The sequence below is a fragment of the Notolabrus celidotus genome, chromosome 14 (genome assembly GCF_009762535.1).
Source record: "Notolabrus celidotus isolate fNotCel1 chromosome 14, fNotCel1.pri, whole genome shotgun sequence".
NCBI classification, from domain to species: domain Eukaryota; kingdom Metazoa; phylum Chordata; class Actinopteri; order Labriformes; family Labridae; genus Notolabrus; species Notolabrus celidotus.
In genome coordinates this window covers 6,858,351-6,871,817 of record NC_048285.1, presented here as the reverse complement: position 1 = coordinate 6,871,817, position 13,467 = coordinate 6,858,351, and the positions used below count along the sequence as shown (strand labels likewise).

Below are 13,467 nucleotides of genomic sequence, written 5' to 3'. Positions count from 1 at the left end.
TTGAACAGTTTTAATGTACAGCAGGGAAGTGAAAGACAGGAACCTAAAGCGTAATGTTACAGAAAATATAAGAGCACAAATATCAAGATCAAGATTCAATATTCACTTTATTTTCATTCCCTTTTATATTTTCACAAGTAGCGAAACGAAATACTGTTTCTCACCAGCTTGACAGTGCATAATAAACGACACTAAAGACAGGCTTAAACATTTAAAACAAGCTGAAACATTTAAGGACACATTAAAAAACACATCAAACACAGTATTAGCAGCATGATAAGACCAAAAGGAAGAAAGTGCATCAGTCAAATGAATATAAAACAACAGGAGTACAACAGAACAGAAGAAGTCGCCCAGACTCAGAATGATAGCCAACTTTTTGGGGATATCAGTTTAGCTAGGCAAGACTTATTTTTCCATGTCCTGCATTGTTTACAATCCAATGACCAACTTGAGAGTTGAGATCAAAAAGGAAGCAGTGCCCTTTTATCTGTTTCTGGCGAGTCTCAGTTTCACTGTAAACAGTAAGTTACACAGAGGCCTCACTCTGGCTCACTAATGTTAAAAAAGGACACTGCTATTCTTGCAATTTACTTGCTGTCAATAGGTCTTAAATTTATTGAAATAAACTAGCTGATGAACTAGCATATCATGTAAAACTGACATCTTAACAATAACACTAAAATGTCCTGGCCATTGCTTTGTTAGGATGAGTGCATACCCCCAGGCTCCAATGTTTCTATGTGGCACCTGAAGTCAATATACTGTTCAGCTGTGGAGCTGAATGACAAAAGTTAAGCAGAAGACAAAAGGATCTTCTTCCCTGTGGGCTAAGCTAGTCTTTGGACTCATAAAGCCCATTGGTCTATCGACCTGCAGGAGAGTTTTCATACATTTTTGTTTCATGTGGTTACACCTATGTGTTCACACTGGACAAACCGCTGAAACGTGCCTAAGTTTTGTCATATTTTTGGTTAGGTTTAGTCACCAAGACTACTCTATCTTGCTTTAGGTTTAAAAGTATTAAAGACTAAAAAGATAAATTGTGTAGGTAAGTGATGAAACTCATGTAACTTCAAATTGAGTCCAAGTCCCTTGGTTTTAAACTCTGGTTTGGTGATGGTGGGCAATTTATGTGCCAAACAAACGGACTGTATGTCTCTTTAAAAATGTCTAAAGTGGCTAAAAATGCATACACAAATATGGCTCATTATAAGCTGTTACATTAACATGGTTGTATTTTTGGTACAGACAGTCTCAAACAACATCAGAATATCCCAAAGTAAAGCTGGCAAAGAGTAGAAATGTGGATTCATCTCATGTTATCAAGTTCAAACTCTCTCTCTCTCTCTCTCTCTCTCTCTCTCTCTCTCTCTCTCTCTCTCTCTCTCTCTCCTCACACACACACACACACACACACACACACACACACACACACACACACACACACACACACACACACACACACACACACACAAACACATTTTGCCAGTTGGTGAGCCTAATGAAAGATCAAACTGCATTAGACATGTTTAGATTTTAAATCTAGTGGAGCTCGCCCACAGGGAAATCCCTGCTTGGGTTCCTGTTTGGTGCTTACATCAGTGTCTGCAGACAGCAATGACTACATGAAAAATCCCTCCACACTGAAGAGAAGAAGGTCAGGTGACCTGGGTGGAAAGGTTTTGGGTTCTCCTTTCAGGTAGCTATCACAAAGACATTCACACTTACTGTATATCTAAGTGTGAGTGTGGAAAATCCACTTGCAGGAGTGACTTGTGGATTGATTGCCTCTGAGACTGGGACAATGCTTTAGTCTGTAGAGGCAAACACACTCACACACATGCACGCACACACACACATCATTGTTTGCTGATGCTCCACATCAAACAGCGTCTGCAGACAGGTAATGCGTGTGCAAAAAAACACTAAAAGAAGAGCGAGAGCATGAAGGAGAGAAAGCATGAGAGGTAAACAGTATGTGGGCTTTGATGTCGTTTGATGTCTGATGCATATTGCCTCTTTCTCTTTATTAGAGGAGAGCGGGATGGAGGCAGAGACAGGGAGGGGAATGAAGAGATCGACGACATGAAAGCATCATTAGACAGCAGTGGATTTAACCTCTCACAAAAGGCACATCCACAAACAAGAATCAATGCCAGCCGTTGTGAATGCCACACACTATTCTAGAGCTGGTAATGAAAAGATGAATCCTCTATGTGCTCACACGCTGTCTCCTCTTGTCACCCTGAATCATCAAAAGCCACACTGGGAAACAGGGGAAGCACATATGTGCTGTGTTTTAAGGTATTGTGAGGCGAATCCGGCGTGTAGATGCTTCACCGAACTTGCTCTGCATACGTAAAGTGTCACTTTTAATTAAGATTAATAAGATTCCACATTCTACCTTCCCATAAATGTTTCTATTAATAATAATACATTCTAATCCCTAATCTTTACATCCCTAATCGCTCATTGTTTCAACATCAGTGCTTTGAAGCTGCGTCATTATTCTTTCATATTTCCTGCTGAATCAGGTGCATAACAGTTGTTAAAAAGCCACCTGACACCTCCCTGCTCACACACACTCCCCCTCCTCCGTGCACACATACGCACACAGTGACCCTTTGATTCCACCGTCAATCCATCTGTTAACAGACCCAGTTGACCTCCACCTGACTGTTGATGCATACACAAGCCCAGAGATTCTCGAGCCACCTACTGCGACCTCTTCCTCTTCCTCCCTCACAAATAGAGATGCTCCAACACACACACACACACACACACACATATAGCACATTGGTACAGTGCCGGATTACAGAGGTGTTAGTGATGTAGAACATTCCTGGCCTCTATTCTACAATAAGGAACCTTTGGGTTGGACCATAATCCTCTATAGGGTTCCTACTCTGGACTGCTAATCTCTAAACTCACTGAGGTTTTGACTAAACTGACTGAATTGTGCAGTATGGGAATCTGGTGGATGGAAGTCCATTAGTGTACAATAAGAGCACAGTAACACTGGGAGGTTAATGTATTGAAGCATATAATGGACATAAGGATTACAATCTTACATTAAACCGAATAGTTTTTTGTGAATATTTAATCTCTGCCAGATTATTTGGTGGAATTTAAATAACAATGAAACTATCAGGGCTGCAGCTCATTGTCATCCAAACAGTAACTGATTAAATGAGTCTTAGTTTCGTATATTTCAGACTTACCATTACAATTATGCGTCAATTTGCAACCCAGCCCAGTGTTAACAATGTCTCAAGGAGTATCTTAACGTTGAAAAGATGTTGAAAAGGCAACTTTGGCCACCATTTAAAAGTCACTATAGACTGGTTTGAAGTGAAAGTCTTTTTTTTAATTATTATTATTTTTGGCATTTTCACTTTTATTGATAGGACAGCTGAGGAGAGACAGAAAATGTGGAGAGTAGACAGTAGTGAGGCCAAAGAGTCGAACCAGCGACCTCTGCAACAATGCCTCTGTATATGGGGCGTGCTTAGACTGCTAGGCCACCCCTAGGCGCCCCAATGTTAAAGTTTTTACTATCTGTTTTATTTTAGGGGGCTGTGCATCACAGTTACTATCGAAAAAATGAAATATGCAAGCCAGACTCAAACCCACAACACCTGCTTTTATGACTAGCACTTATTTCAATCAGCCACCAATATCTGTGGAAGCTTCACTTCCTGTTTGCTATCAATCAATTGTACTTCATAATCTGGGTGTCTTACTGTATTCTTAGTCAGGACTGCACAGCCTCCACGTGCCTTTACATGGGAAGTCTGAAACTGCTGCTTTTTCTTGTCAACATTGCAAAGTCCAAAGTTCTGCTCTGTGTGGAAAATGAAATACATTGAAACGATGTCTTTGCATAGACTGCACAAGCTTAATTTTTCACACCACAATGGCCTACCAAGCTCAAGGAAAGCTAAAGAAACATGGAGCAGCTGAATATAAAGTACAGTTCAGACAGACAGTGCATGTTTTAAATATTTCTTACAGCAGTGGAACATAGAGCTCTGAATCAGAATCTGACCCCAATGCTACCGGCAGGGGAAGGAAGGTTGGAGGCAGAGAGTGATTAGAATATCTTGAAACCCTGTGGAGGCTAGGTTGGTGGTGTGGTTGAGATAACAGGAACAGTTCTGATGGAGGGAAGTTGAAGCATTCACAAAGACCAAGAAAAGTGGAAGATTTGCAGTTTAAAAAGATAGCCAAATTGGGAGGATGTGTTTGGCTTATAATGGCTCCTACATGGTAACATGTCGAGTGTGTATCACGGTACAACTCGGGTTGGCTGCCTGTAGGAGCCTGCGAGCGTTGCTTCATTATTTAAATATTGTCAATTATTTTACCAAAAAACATCCATCTGAATTTCTGTGTTATGAATTCCCTCTTTGAAATATTCAGAATTCAATTTTAAATTGTTTGATTTCAAGGAAAATATTAATTATTCTCACAAACTGGGAAAAAGGTAAGTAAGAAAGAAAAATTCAAGTTGAGTGAAAATGTGGTCGCTTTAATTGCCGAGGTCAAATTTATGAATTAAATTCAGACCTGAACATCTGTTACACCAAGGACGGGTTAATTACTTGACTTCAACTTTTGAATCCAAATTGAGTGTGCTGAATTTGATCTTAATATATTTAACAGTAGAAAATATATGAGAGAAATACAGTTTTTTAATTTGTAAATCTTAAACTCGGAGTTCAATCCAACAGAGGAATGCAGATCACATGAACTCAGGCGGATTGGATTTTGAAATATAAGACTCTAGTGGAATAAAACAAGTGGTTTTTACATTTGATATTCATTAGATATTTAAATTCACCATTAAATGTTCATTTGCAAACACTTAAACCTTCATTAACATTATTTTCCATGAGGATGTATGTTATCTTCCTCACAGCACCCCACTTCTGCTCACACACACATACTCACACACGCACACCTCTTGACAGTCCCCCTGAGGTCTGCAGACTCTTCTCCTTATCAGCAGCAGATTATCAGAACGTACTGTATTGTTGCGAACGGGCGCACCATTCCAGGCCTAATAGGCTGCCTAAGTGATTTTGTCTTTGTCCTTTTGTGTCCTTGCCTTTCCATCAACCCCTGCTGATTGCAATCTAGCCAACCAGGTGAGTGGATTCATCAGGAGGGTGACAATTGGCGGCTGACATGGGGCAGATCTTTTATCTCAGCGGGACTTCCTGGATTAATTGGTGCCGGTTAAGTTGAACAGCGGAGCAAAACATTGCAGGGAGTTGAAGATCGCAAGAGTTCGAGGTTGGTGCTGACACAAGAGTGTTTGTTTTTTTTGTGCGGGAGAATAAGATGTCATGTTTCAGCAGTTCTCAAAGAAAGGTCCTTGAAGGATTGTCATGATAAGGAACATGGAGTTGTATTTTTTAGTTTGCAGGTTCAACTACTTCATTCGTGTCCTCATACATCATACCCATTTACTCTTTCCAAAGGCATGATTCTAAAAAACAGGTCAAAATAGTCTTTTACCTTTAATTTATTTAGACAAGTTGCTACATTATGGCTGGGCACAGCACTTTAACAAAGTATGTAGAGCGCTTGTTGGGGACCATTATTGGGTGCAGATTTGATTCACTTTTCTTTATCTTTTAATAATCTCTAACATAAGCATGCCATCTCTTACAAAGGTTCCTCTCAGTGATTTTTCCGTTGCTTAGCGCCGCTCGAGTGGCTGCTTGTTGCAGCAGCTTCTCTTTGTATTTGAAGCATGTCATGACTTTTAATGACTCGTTTGTTGATCATGGACACCAAACTGGCTACGTTTGCAGTGGTGTTTTTACTATTTTTGTTCCTGTGTGTGTCCGGAGATCCTGTGTAACCATGGTCGCATTGTTTACATAAGAGATCAGCTGTTAGCAGCCCGTAGCATGTTGATGCTACACCTTCTTGTTTGCTGCTGTAACTCCATGAATTTCCCCATTGTGGGACGAATAAAGGAGTATCTTATCTTATCTTATCACTGAGAACATTTTAACTTTTCATATTGGGAGTCTGCATCAACTCCTTAACAAAGCTCTGCCCTCATCATGCCCATAAATATATTGATCCAGTCTGCAAATCTGTACATGGCTCTTTGTCTCAATTAGATAAGTTAGGGTTTGGGTTAAGAAAAATATCACCCCTGTATAGTGTGTAAAAATAAAGAGATTAGCTATTCAGACCAAATAGGTTTTTTCCTGGACTTATGGATCCAACCTGAAGTGGACGCTCAAGGAACTGCAGTTTTTTGCAGTACTGCAGCAGCTTTATTCATCAACACTGCTTGGTGGGACTGCAGTCGAGCTCATTGATTTGCTATTAATAGTTTCTGGACACAAATTGAGCTCTATTGTTCAGAATATTACTTAAACTATTTAAGTGATGTATTAAAATAGAAAAGAGTACATAACAAAGACTGTCCTTTAAGTGTTGAGAGTCACTATAGCACTATAGTTCAATAATAAATCAAAAACAATCAATGGGGGACCACTGGGGTTAACTCTTCAAACGTGGCCTCTAGAGGCTAATTGAGGATGTGTACCATAAAATGTCAGATGCCTGTCACATGATGTGAGTGTGTGTCAGGGGGATGGGTTGTAGAAGAGGAGTAAATGCTTTATGTTCAAGTGTGTGTGTGTTTATGTGTGTGTCTGGACCTGGAGAGACAGCAGCAGTGGCGGGAGTGCGTTCTGAAATAGCGTGCAGAAAAGTCATTTCTAAACTCTGCTCTCCCCTATGTGGCCTGTTCACCCTGAGGCTCAGCATGGCCTGGCATTTACATACTGTTCAGCACGTGCTCTGGGACACAATCCTAGGTACGGGGAATACACACACACACACACAAACACACACAAACACACACACAGACACACACATACAAACATGCCACAGTGTATCTATCAAGGGAAATAAAAGCTTCCACATCTGCCACAAAACACACAGTCAAGCATGCTAGCAAAGATACATCTGGGGGAATGAGCCCAAGCACATCTGCTGACATGCACACACAATTAGAAAACACAAAGTCTAAACAGACAAACCAAAAGCAGAGGGTAAAGAGGCAGAATGACAGCCTGGAGTGGCTGGAGTAGAAAAGAAATCACATTGTGGTTTCCACTGTTTCTCCCCTGCCTGTCATTCTTGACTCATGACAAATGATATGTCACAGGCCACGAAAAAACACACAGACTTCCCCTCCAGAATCCCAAATGCCTCCTCATGTCTCTCTCTCTATTTCTCTCATCTTCATGTCATCAATCTTTGCTTCTGTTTTTGTCTCTCCTGATGTCTCTGACCCTCGCTAAACCCTGTAAAACCTTTCATACATCACCAACACGCCCCCAGCTCACATGCAACGTTAAATTAACTTTCCTCTGACATTGATCCAATGTTTCCCCAGCATTCCCACAGCCCTTGTTTAATCCCTGGCTGGCTTTATGGGGCCCTTCTGCTCGGCCTCTCGTTACACCCTGCACCCTCCATTGTGATCCAGCCTAACAGTTTAAAGACGGGCCACAGTCTCTGAGCGCTCCGGTGCTTTTTCATAGCCAAATCAGCTGTGGCTTAATGCTGTTTGTTTAGGTTATGGCCTCAGTTACAAGCAAACGCTTCATATGATTATGAATGTGTGCGTCCTGCATGCGTATGAGCTAACCTTGCTGAGCAGCACATACTTTTGAAAGTAAACGTCACCCTTGACTTACGATGAATGGTGCGTAACAGTCACGATCTCACGTCTTCCATTTTTAGGCGAGCAGTGACGCCCTGGCTCCTCTGCCGGCTTGTGTCTCCCCTCCCTGGCTCATCCTGAAGAGGAAGCACACTCCTGACCTTTCAGCAATAAAAAGCCTCACTGACATCTGTTACAGCTGGCTCACAGCTCAGTTGCCAAAGTTTTACATGGCCAGGTTCAGGTACAAAGACTGCAGCCAAGACTGGAGCACAGAAAGGGATATTGTATCTCACCAGAGAGTCATGAAATGATGCTTGTTTTTCTTTGTGTAAATGACGCTGGTTTATTATCTTTAATTCTTCATTCAAGCAGGAAAGATTCATAAAATTGGAAATACAAGTCAGTCACAGGCTTCTGATTTATACAGAGACATCCTTCATAAACATCTACAGCCTCATAACAAAGCTTCATAACTATCCTGTGAAATGTCACTTTATACACATCACAATGTCCAACACAATCGTTAGTGCTTTGTATACAAAATAAACCAGTCCTGTGATACGTTGTGTAAGCACTAGACTGTGGGGTCAGGTGACTGTAAAGGGCGTAAAACCAATATAAAACATGGAGGTGGCCTTAGTGATGTCACGCATTGGTTTCTGAAGAGATGTTATAAAGCCATATTGAAAAATCCATCCATCCATTGTCTTGACCGCTTATCCCGTTCGGGGCCACGGGGGGCTGGAGCCAATCCCAGTTGACTTTGGCAGAAAGCAGGGTATACCCTGGACAAGTCCCCAACCTGGCAGACAATTCACCCACACACTCACACCTTTTGTTAGAGTGACCAATGAACCTGGTAAGCTTTTGGACTGTGGTAGGAAGCCAGAGTACCAGGAGAGATTCCACGCAGCCAGAACATGCAATCTCCACACAGAAAGGCCTGCCCGACCGGGGACTCGAACCAGCAACCTTCTCGCCGTGAGGTAACAGCGCTACCCCCTGCACCACCGTGAATACCCACTGCACCACCATATTGAAAAATGTTGGCCCCAATTAACTTTTGGCTGATTTAGCAACAAGCAAAGAGGTGAAGTTGAGCCCGCCAAGCTTTCTGACAAACAGCTACAACACACAACAAACAAACAAACAAACAAACAAAATGCCTCATTAGTGAATATTGGTTGAAAGATTAGAGCAATGGAACCAGCTTGGTAGAAGAACACTACATCGCACTTTATCATAGATCTGTGGCGTGTATGGTCAAGTCTCTTTTCTTCTTCTTCTACAGTCTAATATGTTAACTCTAAATAAGTCTAAGATATCCTTCATCAGAAGCTGTCTAACATTTTAATCCAGTGATCCACACTGCTGTCACAGGCATCAGCAGACATTTGAGTTGCCACTGCAGTCATAGCTGCTACACAAGATGGCTACATCCACAAATAGCTTACGGGATAGACAGTCATCCCTCATCTTTGAGGGAATAAAGCCCCTGAGATACAACAATGAAGGTAGCTAGCTTTGAGCTGTGTCAACATTCTCCTTTGTTGGTGCAAAAAGCTCCCTCAAACAAAACAGGACTGTCAGCCGGTTGTGGTGTTATCATCTCATTAAACCTCAGTTATCAGTTGTCATCAGGAGCTTAGACATGAGGAGGAAGTGCTGCCTCCTGACTCCTTATCAGCTGATGAGGCCATTATCTTCACTTGGTTTAGGGGAAACGAGACATATTTACATTAACACCGGCTGGTGCTAATCCTTCTTTATCTTAAGTGTTATTACTTCAGATTAACTATTTGACCTTCAGAAAAAGTGCTGCAGTACATTTTGGACTTTGAGTGAAAGTTTTTAAAACATCTTTAAAGCTTTACATTTTGTCTACTGTAAAACCACTGAAGGGGTACTTTAGTGAACATTTCCTTTACTTCTTATCTTAGTTTCATTATCTATTATCTTTTCTGTGCTACTTTTCTATTATATATTATTTTTATCTTATAATTTATACTGTTAATATTCAAAAATAAAGGGAAACTCTTATTATGAATAGTTTATAACTGATTAACAAGGGGTGAGATTAAGGAAGGGTTGATGCATAGAGAATAGGGTGGTTATGTAAACTGGAACCACGACAGAATGAGCTGGACCCCTGATACTGAACTTTGCAGTAGACACACTTCTAAACATTAATGCTAAGCTATCATCAACTAAAACTTGCTCTCACCAGCGCTGCTGCCATTGCTTGGATTGCAGGATGGGATCTTGCTTCACTTTTCACTATCAGAAATGATTGAGACCCAGTAGCTCCTCAGGCTGCTCTCACATGTGTGCACATCAGTTGTTATAATTTTCCAGACTGTAAAGACCATCCTGAGACAGAAGCTTTTGGCCCTGTCACACCTTGACGATTTTGCCAGCGTTTTCCCGACGTATCAAAATGCCTCAAAAACGCTGACATACGTTGATGTTTTTTTTTTTTTTTTTTGCATATACATAGAATATTCATAACTTAAGCCCAACTAAACAACGCCATGATAACGCTGACGAAGTGTATAAAAAGGCTGCCGCTTGTTAATGATGATGTATACGTTTACTTGCATTGGTGATTAAAAAACTTGTGTGTTATTAAAACTGTGCAGTCTCTCTTTGTAAGACCACGATGAGCCGTGGAGAGTGTCAGAGGAGTGAAACCAGCAGGAGCACAGCCTCTGGTCTTTACAAGAAGTTGCACTTATTGACTGTGGTTCCAAAAACATCACATTTTGAACTTCATTGAATTCAACAACAGCAGCTTTATCGTTGAACACCACCAGACTCCGACATGCTGGCTTCAGCTTCTGTTTCAGAGGCTCTGCCCTTTGACACTGAGTGAGGGCTCCAAGGCTTCTCTCACACTCACACACACGCAGACACACAGCTCTACGTGTGTGAACGTGGGTCAACAATCGCATAACTTACCTACAACTTGTGGCAGGCGTATGCATCGACTTACTCGCTGGACTACGATGTATACCAGCGTGCTTTTAACTTATACAAAACTTTCCTCAAACTCGTGCAACGTATGCCAGCGTACTCGCCAATTTTTTATACGCCAACATACGCTGGCTAAATCGACATGGTGTGACAGGGCCATTACATTTTTGTCAGTGTCAACAGGCAGAGGTGAAATGTGCTGGACTGCTCCCCATGGATTGATTTGATGTGATGTGTGCTATCAGGTTGTCCCTCGTATCGCTTTTCTTGTTGCAATGGGGGTTTTAATCAATCACCGTCATGCTCAGGATTTAACACAGCTGGGTGATTTTTAAGAAAGCCGGGTAATCAGTCCCTCCAGGAAGTTGCGATTTCGCAATCGCAACTATCAACGCAAATTCAACCAATCAGCGCGATTTTTTCGCGGCCCTGCAATTTTATACAATCAGCGCAACTTTCCCACAAATTTGACCAATTACCTTAACGTCAGCCCCTGCACGTCATCGGTTTTATCATCAATTTGACTTCCTTGGAACATAAACGTAAGTCCTCACTTGATCGGCACTTTTCAACAACAAAACACGCACAGAGAACGGGTGAAAAGAGGGGACAGCAGGCAGGACAAGTGACCATGACAACGTTATTATTTATAGATTGAGGGGCTCAGTGTTCGCTTGGTCTCTACCTGCAGCAGGTGTGCTTTATGAACCAGCTCTCCTCACCTCCATGCATCTGTCTCATCTTCATTGAGGATTTTTACCCCCGGTGTGCGTTAGTGACAGAGACACACCCGGGGGACGTCTGTTTACTATTTGATGTTTGACGTTGTTGCCGTGGTTACAGTAAAAAGCTCTGCATCTACAGCTTGATTTAATCCAGTTTGGTGATACATCAGACACATTCAGTAAGTTTTGATCAACTCCTAGTCATCAAAGATGCAGATGCATTTCAGAGTGCCGTGAACTGACTGTGCATCAGTTGCTGCGAGGTGCATTCAGGGACTGTCGTAAATGTGCAATACAGTCCTTTCATGGCATTTTTCTGTGAATCAAGAGAATCAAAATACAGTCAGTGGCCACATCAAGAATGCTTTCTAAAAACAACTGTAATTTAGCGTATTTACTTGCCCCTGAGATGTTATTGGGGGGAAAAAAGCAAAAAAAAATAATCGCAACTTTCACCGCAATTTTATCAAAAAGCTGTCGCAAATTCAGGCTTTTTGGGCCGCAACAATCACAAAAAAATCCCGCGAAATCCTGGAGGGACTGGGTAATACACAGAAAAGCCATAAATCACAATCATTGATGCCAACTGTGCTCTTTGTCAGAAACTTCCTCTACACAGTTTTCATTTCACCGTGATGCACCAAACACAGCTGATTGCCAGAAAACCTTGCTCCAAATCCTTTCATAAAATCATGGCTGCCAGACAAAGCAGCTTAGCATTACACCTGATTCATGGCGAGAACAATAGAACAAAGTGTGCTCTCATTGTGCCAGATTAACAGCGGGAGAGACAAAAGCAGCCGGACTGGTCGACGCCAGCTCCAGCACACCTGGTCCTCGCGACCTCTCACCTCAGCTCCAGACATTGTAGCTGAAGCCAGAGGAACAGGAAGTGCAGAAATTACAACTGGCAGGAGGAGGATGATCAGAGGGAGGGAGCTTTAATGGCTGACTGCCGAGAAGGCTGGAGCGGCAGAGCTGAGGTTTCATCTCGTGCAAACAAGAGCGAGCAGCGTAAAGAAGAAAAATAGCGAAAACGATGTCAACCATATCCGCACGCACACTCTGTGTTTTCCTGCGTAATTTTGGAAAAAGCATGGCCTATTTCTGGAAACCTTCACACACTGGGTTGATATATTGAGAAGGAAAACAAGCTGTGATGAGCAAATGAGTGCAGCAACACTTGTAAACAAATTTCAATGCATTTAAGATGGGTGGGAAATCCTCCCTGAGCGCTAAGCCAACATATGCCTCATCTAAAGCAAACATGCAACTCTCAAAAAAACACACACACGCACAGCAGCCCTGATTTATCACTGGTTGAGTCAATATAGAGATGGATGACAGGAGCTGGTGAGAAGAGAGAAGAATGGAGGGATAACAGGTGGAGGAACGCTCCCTCTAGCTAGGTTCAACACAGAAAATGCCCTAGGTAAACAGTGGCACCGTGCCAAGACACGAACATGAGCACATGCACGGACACACACACTTCATGATACGCACGCTTGTATAGGAAAGCCAGGATACACAGACACACACACACTCACACAGAGCCCACTGTAAAGCTGTCATATGCTCGGCTCTGCCGCAGTGCTGAACCCAGCAGCCCTCTCTTCTTTGGGCCCATCTGTCATTCTCCCCCCTCTCTCTCTCCTTCTCACTTTCTCCTCTTTGCTCTTTATTTCTCCTTGTGATACCTCTCAACCTGTCTCACAGTCTTCTCTCTGTCTTCCCCCTGTCCCCTTTCTCCATCACTGTCTTTTCTCGCTGGCGTTTGACTGAAGTAAAAATCCAAACCTCAGATAAAAGAGACATAGGGGGAGAAGAGATGGGAGAGGGTGGCGATAGAGAGTCTTAGAGTGCATGTCAAACACTGAGATTTAGAGCTACTGTCGGAAAAGAACCCAGAATCTGACAAATCTGACATCAGACATGCCGATGCAGTCACTGAGGAACAAACTGCATTATGCCCTATAGCGCTGTTAGCCTCCCTTTGATTTTGCTGTAGTGTTCGGACTGCACGTCATGAAGCTGTGATGAAAGTATGATCACAACTGTAAG

General features: G+C 42.2%; 1 long non-coding RNA gene across 1 annotated transcript in view; it reads left to right on the top strand.

Annotated features, from left to right (window-relative positions):
* LOC117825151 overlaps positions 1-7,894 on the top strand; it is a 41,087-nt gene extending 33,193 nt beyond the window's left edge. The window contains exon 3 of the long non-coding RNA XR_004633790.1: positions 7,786-7,894. This is a non-coding gene — a long non-coding RNA (uncharacterized LOC117825151). The remainder of the gene's footprint in view (positions 1-7,785) is intronic.
* Positions 7,895-13,467: the final 5,573 nt, after the last annotated feature.